The sequence below is a fragment of the Schistocerca nitens genome, chromosome 5 (genome assembly GCF_023898315.1).
Source record: "Schistocerca nitens isolate TAMUIC-IGC-003100 chromosome 5, iqSchNite1.1, whole genome shotgun sequence".
NCBI classification, from domain to species: domain Eukaryota; kingdom Metazoa; phylum Arthropoda; class Insecta; order Orthoptera; family Acrididae; genus Schistocerca; species Schistocerca nitens.
The window spans coordinates 797,399,044-797,414,648 of record NC_064618.1 but is presented as its reverse complement, the minus strand read 5'-3'; positions in this window follow the sequence as shown (position 1 = coordinate 797,414,648).

The following is a 15,605-nucleotide window of genomic DNA, read 5'->3' as shown; positions in this document are numbered from 1 at the left end:
ACCACGGTGATTCTGATGTTGGTCTGATCAGGTTTCCTGTTTTTCTTTTTTTTTTTTTTGTGATGTAGCATGAGGAAACTCGATCGAAGAGTAATACAAGTTCTGGCTGATTGGATTCCCAGGGCGGCAAGAAATGATAGATACATCGACTTATTTGATACAGTACTTACGTAATAGGTAAAGTCAAGTTGGGGTAAGTGTATAGGTAAACAGTATAGCTGAAATCAATTTAATCAATTTAGAGTAATGATACTGAGTAAGACCCGAGGGACAAGGTCTTCTCCATGGAGGCAGTGTAATGCCACTACCGGCAATTTTAGGTAAAAGTGTTAAATACTTACTGTATGTAACTGAAAAAAGCATGGAGTATTCCGCAGAGTATTTGGGCCACAGCTCCGGCCAGCAGCCACGCTAAGTCGACGTGTAAGTGAACAATAACCGATGTGCAAGTGAGAAGCGAAGCGAGCGTAGCTGAGCACAGCGGTAAATATCCCTGCACAGCAAAGAACGATGTAGTAAGATGGCCATTGCCACCCCACTCGAGTCAATCTCTGTTATGGGCAGTGTGACTAGACAACGGTTCTTAGAAACACAAATGGGCAGTAGTGGAGTATAAATGAGGCTTAATATGAGGACAGAAACTCATTTGGTTCGGGACTCTGTCATCACAAAGAGGCCGCTGCACAATGCAGGAACACTGCTGGCCAGGAGACGGCTAGTCAGCGCCAGCAGCAGCCTCTGGTTGGAGACCAGGTTGTGTCTGTAGCACAGCGTCCTTCACGGGACTTGGTGCCACAGGAGTAGTATGTCTATGAGAGTTTTAGCACAAAGTGCGTTTCTGAGTAAAATTTCCAGGATTCTGATCAACAACCCAATTTCTCACCTTCCCCCAACAAATAAATCTCATTTCCCTATATCGATAAATTAAATTAATATAAGTACTATGCAAAAAAATGACAAATAAAGATGAGCTATTTAAATAATTTAGAAAATTAAAGCAAAGAAAATGTTAATTTAACTACAAGAAAAAATTCAAAATTTTTACAAATCTCATTTGCCTATACGAAAGTCATATTCCCATTTTCTGATTAAAAAATTTTCAAATCTAATAAATGTTATTCTTTATATAAAAGAACTGAGAACCTCATTTGCCTATATGCAGCCAGTGGTTCCAAATGGTTAACTAACAGGCCTTGAGAAGGCAACCCATGTACCGCCAAACCGAAGTTCATTTATCCTACATATTTAAATATTTTTAACACTTCATAATTGACAATATCTGTTTAATAAGCTAAGTTTAGTGTGTATTTATTTGTTCTGACAATTTTCCTTTAACTAAGAAACTTTACATTGTTATTCGACTTATAATTCATTGGTTAGTAATGACATCATGCCGTCAGAAAAGGACGGAGCCTCCATTATATATAGTAAGACGTGCACTGGTTTCTTCAATAGTGATTCTCCAACAGAGAGAGGTTCCTACTCAACGGTAATTCATCATTTTATTGCTTTATAACGTATGTATTTTCTTTAATGTATGTAGCCCTCTAATTATAGCTTTGTATACACCATGTGGGTCTGAAGAAGACCACAGCAGTGGTTGAAACTGGTCACCTTTATATATAAATCGTGATCAAGACTGTTGTGAATAGTAAATAAAAAATTATAAATCTAATAAATTTTATTCTCTTTAAATAAAAACCTCCAAACATAGTCTCAAAGGTACAATATAACAGTAAACATTTTAATAAAAAAATAAAATATCGTTCTCTATAGAAAACAATGGAAAAAGAAATGACAGAGAAAGCTATGTACTTTAAGAGCTTAGAAAATTATAGCAAAGCAAAATTTAGATTAAGTTCAAAAGATTTAGGAAATGATTCTAAAGAAAATTATTCCTCAAATGTAGATCTGTTTAAAGCTATTGATTATTTCAATAACGAAAAATGAACAAAGGAATAAAGAAGACTGAACTAAAATCTAAAGCTTTCAAAGAACTTCAATCAATTGCTAAAACAGAAAAATCGAAGAATATTGATAGATTCTGAAAATGTCAATTAATTGACCTCATTATAGATCTGCAGAAAATGTTAATAACAATGACATCGATAATGAACTCAATAAAATATCTTTGAAAGATATTTTATCAAATCTGAAAAGTGAAAAAAATAAAAAAAAATATACTAAATTTAGAAAAAGTCCATAATCGATCTTATCAAAAGAACTGAAGTTAAAATTAATAATGAAACCCACTTGAGTAAAAAAATCTCTAAAAGAACTTCAGGAAATCTGTAAAACGAAAAATTTAAAAACTTATTATAATCTTAAGAAATATAATTAATCGATCTTATCAATAAACCTGAGGGTAAAATTATTAATAATGATAATTAGAATTCTTTTTAAAATCAGCTGGTGGATAATTATGAAGAAATCAAACAAAAAGTTTTCAGTTACCAAGTTTCAATTTTCTCTTTCATGAAAGATTTTTTCAAACAAACCAAACGAATTTATAGAGAAGCTTCTTCTTCTGCATCACAAATAAGAACTTTTGGAGTTAATAATGTCGATAAAAATGTGGAAAAACAAGACTTTTTAATGAAATTATAGAAGAAATAATCACCAAATTAAAGAACATTTAAATTCAAAGAAGAGCACTTAAGGTTAATAGGAAAATTGCTTGTAATTTTAAAAGATGATATCAACAAAGGAATTTAATTTTAAAATATCTAATCAAGTTTTATTAAGAATAATAGGTTTTGAAGAATAGTATCGAATATCAACAAATATTCTATGAACTGAAATGGAAGAAATGCAAAGGAAAAAATGTGGATGTTCTTATTTCATATAGATAATTTAGAAATATATGTAAATAGATACACTCCAATTTGAGGATCTCCTAATATTAATTCACCAAAAGTAATTAAAATGTAAAAAATAATAATTAAAAATAGTAATTAATGTAGAAACTAACGATGAGAAATATTTTCTTTATTTAAAAAAATCTGCATTATATCCTGTAGAATGTGATGCAAAAGGAGTTAGTAAATATAAAAATATTGGATTAGAATTAGATGAAATTTTTGAAAACAAGAATATTAATTTTCCAGTTCAGTTAACAGGTGTTCCAAATTTGAAAAGAAATCAAATATTTCAACTAATGTTTACGCAGATGAAAACACTGAAGATAAAATTATATGTTCTCTCTACCATACACGAATTAAACAAGAAAAACATATTAATCTTTTTTTAATTGAAAATGAAAATAAATGACAATAGCCATACGGGGTAGTTGAGCGGTCTGAGGCTCCTTGTCACAGTCTGTGTGGCTCCCCCTGTCAGAGGTTCGAGTCCTCCCTCAGGAATGGATGTATGTGTTTACCTTAGCATAAGTTAGTTTAAGTTAGATTAAGTAGGGTGTCACATTAGGGACTGATGACCTCAGCAGTTTGGCCCTATAAGACCTTACCACAAATTTTCAAAAATGACATTATTGTTGGATAAAGGATTTATCTAGATTAATTAGTAAACAAATAAGCAAACACAATGGAAATGTTCATCTTTGTGATCCATGGTTATGATATTTTCATTCATAAGTTAAATTAGACATTCATGAAATCAGTTGTAAAGAACATAAGAACAGACATGCCTTTTAAAGGTCAAGAAATGGAGTTGTTCCATTTGTAATTTATGCAGATTTAGAATGTTTATTAGAAGAATATTCAACATTTTCTACCTAATTCTGAAAATTCATTTATTTACAAATATCAAAAACATCTACCAATTTCAATCAGTTATTGCAGTTAATACTCAAATGGTGATTAGAAAAATACATATAACTGCATAGGCTGACACGTCCAGAGTCAGTTGGGGACTAACTCTATGGACCCTATGGCGAAGATAATTCGAAAGATGCAGGTCTTGATTAAGGACTCAAGAATTGATACTTGCACAGCCAAGGGTCTTATGCTCAGAGTACCATTCTCTCCTATTATTTATGGTGTTCCAAAGATACATAAGGAATGTTATTCTTTGAGGCCAATTCTGAATGGTATCAATTCGTGTACTCTATCTAGCCAACAAATTGAGACATCTAGATCGACTCTTATGTGAAGAACTCGATGCACTTTATAGAAAGCCTAAAGGGAGAAACCATTTTAACTACAGATATCTTGGTCAGCATTGACATGAAGTCAATATTTACGAAAGTGCTAATAGAAGAAACTATCCACATCCTTCAGAAGTATATCCCACCAGACATATACAATCAGGTTGAGTTATGCCTGAATTGGATGTACTTCAAAAGGCAAGGAAAATACTTCAAGCAGACAGATGTCATAGTAATGGGGCCTCCCCTATCTCCGCTGGCAGCTAACATATTCATGGAAGCCTTTGAAGCAATGGCCCTTGGTTCAGCTCCTTTACACCCAAGTTCCTGGTTCAGGTATGTGGACGACACATTCACTATACGACCTCACGGTGAAATGGAGCTACACAAGGTTCACGAATATTTGAAAAACATGCATGGAAAGATACAGTTCATGCTCAAAGTATAGAAGAAAGGTGCAATTCCATTTCTAGATGGCGAAGTATACAGGACATCAGAGGGCACACTGGGCACAGCCTACACATACAGACAGGTATCTGCACTCCCAGTCCTGCCACCACACAATGCAGAAGAACTTGGTCATCCATTCTTTGGCAACCCATGTGCAGTGCCTAATATTTGCTCAAAACTTAACACCTGATCTTAAAAGGCCACGCACAACATTTCTAACCAATGGCTATAGCCGTAAGCCGATCCACACTTTCTTGTCAACGAATACAAGTAAGCAAGATAAGCAAGAAATAGACAAACTACAGCCAACAGTACTCCTACCTTATGTGAAAAAACTAAATAGGTAAACACCGTTGCCGGGATCGGGTGCAACCTGTCTTCTACAGTGGTCGCAGGATGCAAGACGTGCTAGACTCCACTAAGGACAAGGTGGATTCATTACACACTGCAGGCTTGTACAAGGTGGAATGCAAATGTGGAGAGCCATACATCAGCAAGACGGGCAGCCAATAGCAACGCGGAACGAGCGCTATATTCGTCTAGGCCAACACAACAAATTTGCATCGGCAGAACATCAGAAAGATTGCAGAAAAGAAATAAATTCAACGAAGCCTATGTGTTGGCCAAACAGCTGGTTATGACGAAACCCAAAATCAGAGAGGCCATCGAAATTCGTAACACCCTAAGAACATGAATGGAGAGGATGGACAGAGGCTTGCCCCATTTTCGCTGCAAACAATCAGAGCCTAATAAACCACACTCTCAACACAAGGCACAAACACTACCAGCGAGTAACTGCCACCATGCGGCCGACATCAAGCATTTGGTAAACAGGAGCCAACTTCTCATTTGGTGATCATCAATCATTGGCCATAACACAAGAGCAAATAGACAACTGAGGTTATGCCCTCCATCCACTGCAATAACCTATCAAAATAAAATTCCCTCTCCTTCTTCCTTAAGTGACCAATGAGAGGAAATATCTTTTTAAAATATGACGTAGTGACATCTGCAGTGAACAATAACAACAAAATACAAGGGACACCACATAGTTAGAAAGCACTGTTAGACACAGAAGAAGGCTACTGCAACCATAGGCAAAACATTCATTTTCCACCAGCAGCAGCACTTTTATAGATTATGATGTGGTACCATACGCAGAAAACTATAAAAAACCAGTTACTTATGCAGGTAAAGATGCAGCACAAAAATTTATTGAAATGTTAAAAGAAGACTCAAGAGAATTTGCTAGAATATGTAGTCAAAATGTTCCAATAAAATTGACTAAAGAAGATGTAATCAATTAGAAAAATTCAGAAATTTGCCATATTTGTGAAAAAGAATTAGAATTTTGCAAAAAGAAATAGGAGATCAAAAGATTTTAACCTTAATTACAAAAATCCTAAATTTCTGCCAGTTATGTTCATAATTTAACAAAATACAAAGTTCGTCTAGCTGTTAAGGAATTAGCAATTGATAATAAAGATATGGATGCAATTATTAATAATGAACAAAAATATATTTATTTTAGTAAACATGTTGAAGATGATTACCTTCAAGATTTTTAGATCATTTGAATTTATGGCTTCAAGTATTGGTAAAATATATTCCAACCCTTCAAATGAACAGAAAAATACTTTGAAAGTGAACAATAAGATTTAATAATTATAAAATGACTTTACCCACACAAAGATAAAGATTCTTAAAAATTACAACAAGCTAAGTTACCCAAAAAAGAATGTTTATATTCAAGACTTAGTAAAAATAACATTCTATATGAAGATTATGAAATAGCAAAAACAGTTTGCAAATAATCCAATATTAAAAATTTAGATATAAATGACTATACAATAAATCAGATGTTTAAAATTAAGCATATATTTTCGAAAATTTTTGAAATACATGTATTAAATCTTCTAAACTTGATCCATCTTGGTATTTTACAGTTCCAGGATTAGATTTTGATTCTGTGTTAAAAATGACAAAAGTTGAATTATGTTTATTACATGACTATGATATGATTTTATTTTTTGAGAACGGACTTCGATGGGGAATTTCCCAAATTATTAAAAGATTCGCAAATGTATATAATAAATAGATGAAAAATTTTGATCCAAAGAAACAATCAAATTATCTAGAATATTTAGCTGCGAATAATTTATATGGATATCCTTTGAAGCATTAACTGTGTAGATGATTTGAGAGGATGGATGCAAAATATTTCTAATTCTGATAAATTACTTAAAATTCAAGTTGATTATAAATATGGTTATATTTTCGATGTTGATTTAGAATATCAAAGAAAATTTCATTATTAACTTAAAAATTTAGCTTTAGAACCAGAAGGGGAAGTAAATCATTAACAACATTAAATAATAAGGAAAATATATTTTACAGTATAAAAATTTTAAGCAATAATTAAGTCTTGGATTAAAATTAAAAAGAATTGATTAAGTCTTATCATTTGATCAATAAATTTTTTGAAGCCATATATTGATTTTAACAGAGAAATGTGGAAGAATACAACTAAGAAATTTGAAGGATTTCTACAAGTTAATGAAAAATTCAGGGTCTATTAAAAACAGATTAAATACTAAAATACTAACAGATCCAAGAAAATACACACGGTAGATTTCAAAACCAAATTATGAACTTGCTAGTATGTTTGCAGAAAATAAGTCAGCCATTCATATGAGAAAATGTAAAATAATGTTTGATAAACCAACTTACATTTGAATGAGTATTTTAGATATTTCGATAGTAAAAATTATGATTTTCATTATAATACAATGAAAGCAAAGTTAGTTGAAAATATTAATTTATGTTATACGAATACTGATTGTTGTGTTTATGACATCACATCAGAAATGTCTATAAATATATGAAATCAAGGATAAATGAATTTGCTACAAATGATTTTCCAAAAGATAATATTTATGGGCATCCCCAAGTCAATAACGAAGTCTTAGGAAAAACTAAAGATTAAAACTGTGGAAAATTTGTGTTAGAACACATTAGTTTAAGAGAGAAAATGTTTGCTTGTAAAGAAGAAGATAAAGAACAAAAAAGTGTAAAGGAGTTAAAAAAACAGTAGTGAAAAATGTAATTCATCTTGACGATTAAAAAAAAAGTTTTGATGACAAAAATTAATCTGATTAGATGATTTAAATGTGACTCATATAGAGCTGAATGTAAGAAAATTGTCGTAATTTCTGATGATGATTAATGTGTTGTATTAAAAGATGGAATTAATATTTGGTCATACAGACAATTTAAATTAGGTTCAAATAAAAAAATTTATGATGCCTTAAAATAACTAAACAGGTGTAGATAAGATGAAAATGAAGTCTTGAAAGAATTAAGCAGTTGCGTAGATTAAATTAAAAAGATTAAAAAAAGATTGGTTTTTAATCTTTTTCATGATATGGTAATTTTCTGATGTAGTCATAAATAAAATTTTCTAACCCATTTACACTAAAAATTTAATTTTCCCCAATCTCTTTAAAACTTTTCTAATATTTTGGCACTAATTCCTCATCTTCTGAATGATCACATCTATGAATATATTAAGCAGAATTTTAATTTTCTTTCCACAATTTTTCACAATTAGATGCTTAACAAACCAAATATGAAGAAGTTCTCTTTGTCTCTTTCTTTGACAATCTTTAAAACCTGATTTTGGGTGTAAATTATGTTTTGTTATTTTAATTTCTTTATGAATATTTTTCTTCATCTAAAAGGTGATAATTTAGTTTATGTTCACTTTCTGTTTGTAAGGAAAAAAGTTATTGAAAACATAAAGTAAAAATATTTTAAATTGTTTTCATATGTCAATGCAGTCGCTTCTGGATCTAAAAAAAATAATAAAATCATTTATGAAATTGGTAAATAGAAGTCCCATGCTTCTTGACAGAGTGTAGAGGAGCGATGTGGGAGACCCACACCACCATACTAGGCAAGGTCCAAATGGAAGTGGTTTGCTGACCATAATCTGGTTGAATGATGATGGTGAAGGCAACACATGAACACCCAGATATCTTGTGGCAGGTGAAACTCCCTGACCCTGCAGGGAAGAGAACCCATGGCCCCCTGCTCAGGAACCGAGAATGATACTGTGAAAGCACGTGCTGTGGACAGACTTATTTATAATAATAAAAATATTTTAATAAATGTCCATGAAAATAATAATCTATGGTTTAAAGTATTCTTTTAGAATAAATACGGATCAAACAAATAGAAATAATTTAGATATTAAAGATTATATGAAATTAAAGAAACTTTAAACCCAACCACACAGACTGGTTTAAAAGATAATGGAAAAATACAATATTTATAAATGAACCAGGACTTTACTGTTTAATTAAAATTTAGAAAAGAAGAATCGAACAGTTTAGCAAATGGGTTACTCATGATAATATACCATCCATTAGTAAACATGGTGAATATAAAATGAAAGACAAAATAAATCACTTAAATAATTAAATTAAACCAAACATAAAACCTGTGGAAGGTTGCAGAGAAGGAATTTGTGATGCAGCTGAATTAATACATGAAGGAAATGAAAAAAATAAATGCAGTATTACCACCTGTTGGTCATCAATTAAGTGATGAAAATTTAGGATGAAATTTCGTTATTTTAAGATTATGTGATTATGATAGAAATTATGAGTATTATGTTATTGAAACATATTTGAAGAACGTTCAAAACCATATACGTATCATGAGGAATAGACATCCAATTTGCAAAGAATTTTTGAAATTCCATTATATACCAAATACAGTAAATTTTTTGTAACATAATGGAATACAATTTAATAATTGATATTAAAATTATTTCAATATAATAGACAATTATTCATGATGACAATTTGTTGAAGATACTAATAGACTAAGAAAAGTATCTTATAATATATAAATAAATATCCAAGTACCTTTTCCATAATCAAATGTAAAATAACATTCATAAATAAGTGTAAATGGATACAATAAACAAAATTTGCTAATTCGATTATTTGATTCCAACAACTCAAATTTAAAATCCTTGAATTATATTGATACTAAGTCGTTTATGTAATCCTATATTTGAATATCAAATTTAGACTCTATCTTCTTTAATGAAACAATAAATATTATGAAAATTGTATTCATTGTCAAACATATCTAGATATTTAATGATGTAATACATTTTTAAATACAAAATTTTATTAACATCCTAAAAGCTTCCTTTTTTTAATGCAACTTCTGTCTAAACCCAACTATTTAACAGAAAATTAATTACCTTTCTCATTACAACTTTCTCAACATGGAAAACAGTGAATTAAAATTTCCTTTTATTGGTTCACTATTTCAGTCTTTCAATTTATATATAAATGTTAGAGAATGATTAATGTCTTTAATTTCGAAATTTCTGTTGACATACTGGCTGTGTCAATATCTTCAAAATGTCCTTTATGTTTATGTACTCTATCCTTATCACCAATATTATATTTAGGATCAGTATATAATAAATTATTTATGTAAACAGTTTTCAATAATATGTATCCAGTATCTGTATTTATGTTGTTTGCATACAGTTTTATAGTTGAATGTTTTGTGATATTATATTCAACAATTAACTAGTAAACTAACTCAACCCATTTATAATGTCCTTGAAGTACAAACTTTTCCACATATTTTCTTTACGTGTTCTATTAAATTTTTGACAACAGTTGCTTTTATTTTATTAGAATTTGAATAATGATAAATTTTAAATTTTGTGATTAATTCCAGGAATTCTATGTCATAACATTCTGTAACATTATCTGTTTGTTAATTTTTTAGTGCTCAAGCGATGAATAATTTTTGGAAAGAATCAACTATAATTTTACCTATTTTATTTCTAACTGAAATTGCCCAAGCATATTCTTGATAACATCTATGAAAGTTAACAAACATTTATATGTTTATTTATTTGACAAATTCATTTTAGCTTTCTAGTATCCAGTTTGACTAAATTGGCTTTCCATAAATCATCTACTCGAGAAGAAATTCAATTTTCTTTTAAAATTTTTTATAATAGATTTATGGAATACATTAATTATTTCTTCATGAATATTTTTAAGGCAGTCTCAGAGATGCTGTATAAATTTACAATTTTTTTAACGAATTTACTCACTTTAGTTTTACAAAATAAGCTAAGGCCTTCAAGTCTTTGTTTCCATTTTTAGTTGTTAACCTGTGAGGATGGAGTGATTCAGTAAACTTTTTGGACTTTGAACAACAAATGTGATTATCGTTCTTTAAGTATATATAGTATCAAAGAAACTAAGAACTATTTTACCAAACAAAATTATCTTTCCATCGACTGGAACAGTTTTAACAGAATCTATTAATGAAACAGTTTCAGTATTTGATTTGCAAACTTCTTCTATTCTCTGAACTTCAGGAGCTATTTTATAAAGTCTGTCTTCAATACTAATCGACATATCAAAATCATCAAATGTTAAATATCTGTTTATGTTTTTGCTACCAACAAGAACTTTATCGAGTGTAACATCATATTCAGTGAAATTATGAACTTGGTGCTCACCACCAGTCATAAAGTAAACTCAGTAACATGCTAATCATAAACTTTATCATTAAGTTTTTTTAATCGTTTCTGAGTACAGAGTTAAATTTAACAATGAAAAAACTTGTAATTCCTGTTTTGTAAAGTAATTACTTAATTCTTGTTTATTAACGTAATTATTCATCCATATCGAAGCACTCATATATTTGGATTTGGTAACATTCAACCTAGCCATGGAGGGTTCCAAGGCTGTACTCAGCTACAAACTACCGACATTACTCATGATGCTTTCAGACGTTTTTATTTCCATCGCTTCTTTTATGAAGTTATCACAAAATATCTTTTCCCTCATAATGAGAGATGTTTCCTTGAATAGAATTTGGTGGCGATTTTTTAAAGCGTATTCTACCGTGGCTGATTTTTAAGTCTAGCATAGGCGTAAGCACCTCTCGTGTTCCCTCTAGCATTGTTCCACAGTGCGTACTGTCTTGCCGACATGATAGCAGGCCGCACAGGGTAGCCATGCGGTCTCAGGCATCTTGTCACGGTCCGCGTGGCTCTACCTCGTCGGATGTTAGAGTGTGTGTTGGGCATAAGTGTATGTGTGCTGTCCATTCCGCAAGTTGGTTTAAGTTAGATTAAGTAGTGTGTAAGCTTAGGGACCGATGACCTAAGTAGTTTGGTCCCATATGGTCTTACCACAAATTTAAAAATCTACATGATAGCAGTCACACTGACGTGATAATTTGTACATTTCAGGTGTTTTAACCTCTTGATCGTTCTTCAGAAGCCTCATGAAGTGGGCATGACTGATGAAGGACGAGAAAATTACCACATTTGGCTAGGAATAGAGCAAGAGTGACATCACAGCCAACAATGTGGCTATACTCGTATAACGCCGAGGCCACGGCGACGCTGCAGTCATTTACCATTTCACGGTGGCATTGGAGAGCTAGGTGAAAGCTCGTGCTACTTTAAACACCTGAAACGGCTGGAAGCCCCTAGAAGGTTTTATTAATTCATATTCGACGTGAGACCATGCATTCACACTTTACATACCTCTACCGGGAGGAAAGGTGGTGCAACAATAAATGAAGACGAAGGCTAAGCTGTTAAACTCTCTAGCATGCCTGCTACGCTGCCGAGATGAGAACACTATTCCACGGTTTACCATGGTGAGCCATCACATCAACGCTTTGGGAGTCAGAAGGACTTATCGTCGTGACAGCTCCGCCCTCCTGCGGGAAAGGTTACATTTCACTAGGGGCAGTTTGATTAGAATGCACACGAACTACTGGCTGTCCACCTGCAAGGGACAAAGGTACTCTCAGAACGAGATAGGGAGAGGATCGGCGCGACCACTATAGCACAATAGGTGCAATCGCAGAATAAGACCACAGCCAAACAGAAACCGAAACTCATCCGGCTCTCTCAACAACAACACTGTGCAGAAAGGAAATCAACAGAACGAACTGTCGTCTATATGGCGGAGAGAGATATCGACGCTGGTGCCATTGCGGCACTTAAGATAGGTCTTAACTTCGCACCAGTGCTTCAGAGCATTCCTGTCTTTGATATTATAAGTGGGGTTGAAGCTATTTGCAAGATGCTCAGTGGGAGTGCAGACGAAAATGGTTCGAAACCTGTAGTATTATTTAAAAATGGAAGTCATTGCCATCTGACTTGATTAGAACTGAACGCAATGGACTTGACGCACTTCACAGCGTTACCAGCTGAGAAGGGATCCACTATCCGTCATTCTGAATGAAGCTGACTACGACGCTAAAATTCAGTTGATTCCCGAGGAGGATACCCAGCGGAAACTGTCATGGGAGCCGACGTCAAGTACAACGAGGAGGATATCGGAGCTCCTGAAACAGCCACACTGAAAGAGGCCGGTATTAATTATCTGCTCCCTTAGGAGCCGAGATCAGTTACGCTTTTTAGGTTACCAAAGATTCACAGAACGGACTCTTTTCTTCTCCCCATTGTGAACAATGGTGTGTCACTAGGTTACAGACCGGCAAGACATCTGGATCGCCTCCTTCTTTAGCATGTGGGTCGCCGTACAGATCACATCGAGAAGATAGACGATTTCATCACCGGAACAAACATCCGCGTCCTGAGCAACGTGATATAGCAGTCAATTTTTATATGACCTCTCTATTTACGCGTGTTCCTGTCAAAGACAACATATATCTCCTCTTCAAAAATGGTTCCAATGGCTCTGAGCACTATGGGACATAACATCTGAGGTCATCAGTCCCCTAGAACTTAGAACTGCTTAAACCTAACTAACCTAAGGACATCACACACATCCAAGCGCGAGGCAGGATTCGAACTGCGTCCGTAGCGGTCGCGCGGTTCCAGACTGAAGCGCCTAGAACAGTTCGGCCACACCGGCTGGCTCTAAAAAGTCTTCCGGGAAAGCGGCTCTAGTCATCGCCAGATGTCACAAGCTATTTCTGGTGAGACACGTAGAAAAATCCAGCAAGAAACTTTTTGCCTTCCTGGGACACAGCTGTTGTTGTTGTGATCTTCAGTCCTGGAACTGGTTTGATGCAGCTCTCCATGCTACTCTATCCTGTGCAAGCCCCTTCATCTCCCAGTACCTACTGCAACCTACATCCTTCTGAATCTGCTTAGTGAATTCATCTCTTGGTCTCCCTCTACGATTTTTACCCTCCACGCTACCCTCCAATGCTACATTTGTGATTCCTTGATGCCTCAAAACATGTCCTACCAACCGATCCCTTCTTCTAGTCAAGTTGTGCCACAAACTTCTCTTATCCCCAATACTATTCAATACCTCCTCATTAGTTACGTGATCTACCCACCTTATCTTCAGCATTCTTCTGTAGCACCACATTTCGAAAGCTTCTATTCTCTTCTTGTCCAAACTAGTTATCGTCCATGTTTCACTTCCATACATGGCTACACTCCATACAAATACTTTCAGAAACGACTTCCTGACACTTAAATCTGTACTCGATCTTAACAAATTTCTCTTCTTCAGAAACGATTTCCTTGCCGTTGCCAGTCTACATTTTATATCCTCTCTACTTCGACCATCATCAGTTATTTTGCTCCCCAAATAGCAAAACTCCTTTACTACTTTAAGTGTCTCATTTCCTAATCTAATTCCCTCAGCATCACCCGATTTAATTTGACACAGTATCGGGAAATATTAGCCGGCTGCTTAAGAGACACAACATCTCGTCAGTGTTCAGACTCCGAGCAAAGATGTGGCAGATAATGGGACCTATAAAGGACAATCAGGGCTTAGGACTCCGGGAGTGAACAAAATACCATGTCACCGTGGCTGCTGCTACGTCGGGCAAATTGTACGCACTGTGGAGCAACGCCGGACGGAACGCAAGAGGTTTTTAAGCCTACGCTGTGCTGAAATAACAGCCGTGGTAGAACACGCTTTAGATAATCGACAACGAATTCTATTCGATAACACAATGGTCATTATGACGAAGGCGTTTTGGGACAGACTCATACAAGAAGCGACATAAATAAAAATATCTGAAAACACTATCAGTAAGGACGGCGGCATGCAATTCAGCACTGGCTGGGATCCAGGCATCGCGAGGCTGAAGCGGGTGCGATGGACGCGGGACGTTAACAATACCACAGTTTGAGAGGAAGAGAGCACCAGTGACGTCAGAACTAGCAGCGCGGCTACGTAACGGAGAGGCCACTGCTTCGCTGCAGTAATTTACCAGTTGACAATGGCCAAGGAGAGCTAGGTCGAAGGCTCGAGGTGCTTTAACCACCTGACGCGGTTGGAAGCCCGAGGAAATTTTATCAAGTCGTAGATGTTTTGCCGATTTCAGATTAATATTCATGAAGAGGAGTTAACGATATACATCAGTACTTGTGTAAGTAGGCTGTTTAGGTTTTTTCATTGGTAACGCCACGTAGCGCTCTGTATGAAAATCACTGGCTGTGCTGTGTGCAGTCTGTGGCTGGTTTGCAATGTTGTTTGCTGTTGTAGTGTTGGACAACTGGATGCGTAGCGTTACGCAGTTGGAGGTGAGCCGCCAGCAGTGCTGGATGTGGGCAGTGAGATGACAGAGTTTTGGGAGCGGATGATCTGGACAGAGACAGTAAAGTTGTAAGACTGGATGTCATGAACTGATATATATATATATATATATATATATATATATATATATATATATATATATATAATGACTTTTGAACATTATTAAGGTAAATACATTGTTTGCTCTCTATCAAAATCTTTCATTTGCTAACTATGCCTATCAGTAGTTAGTGCCTTCAGTAGTTAGAACCTTTTATTTAGCTGGCAGTATTGGCGCTCGCTGTATTGCAGTAGTTCGAGTAACGAAGATTTTTGTGAGGTAAGAATTCATGAAAGTTATAGGTTGTGGCTATTCAGGGCCATTCTTTTGTAGGGATTACTGAAAGCCAGATTGCGTTGCGCTAAAAATATTGTGTGTCACTTTACTGAGTGTCTGAGTACGTTCAGTT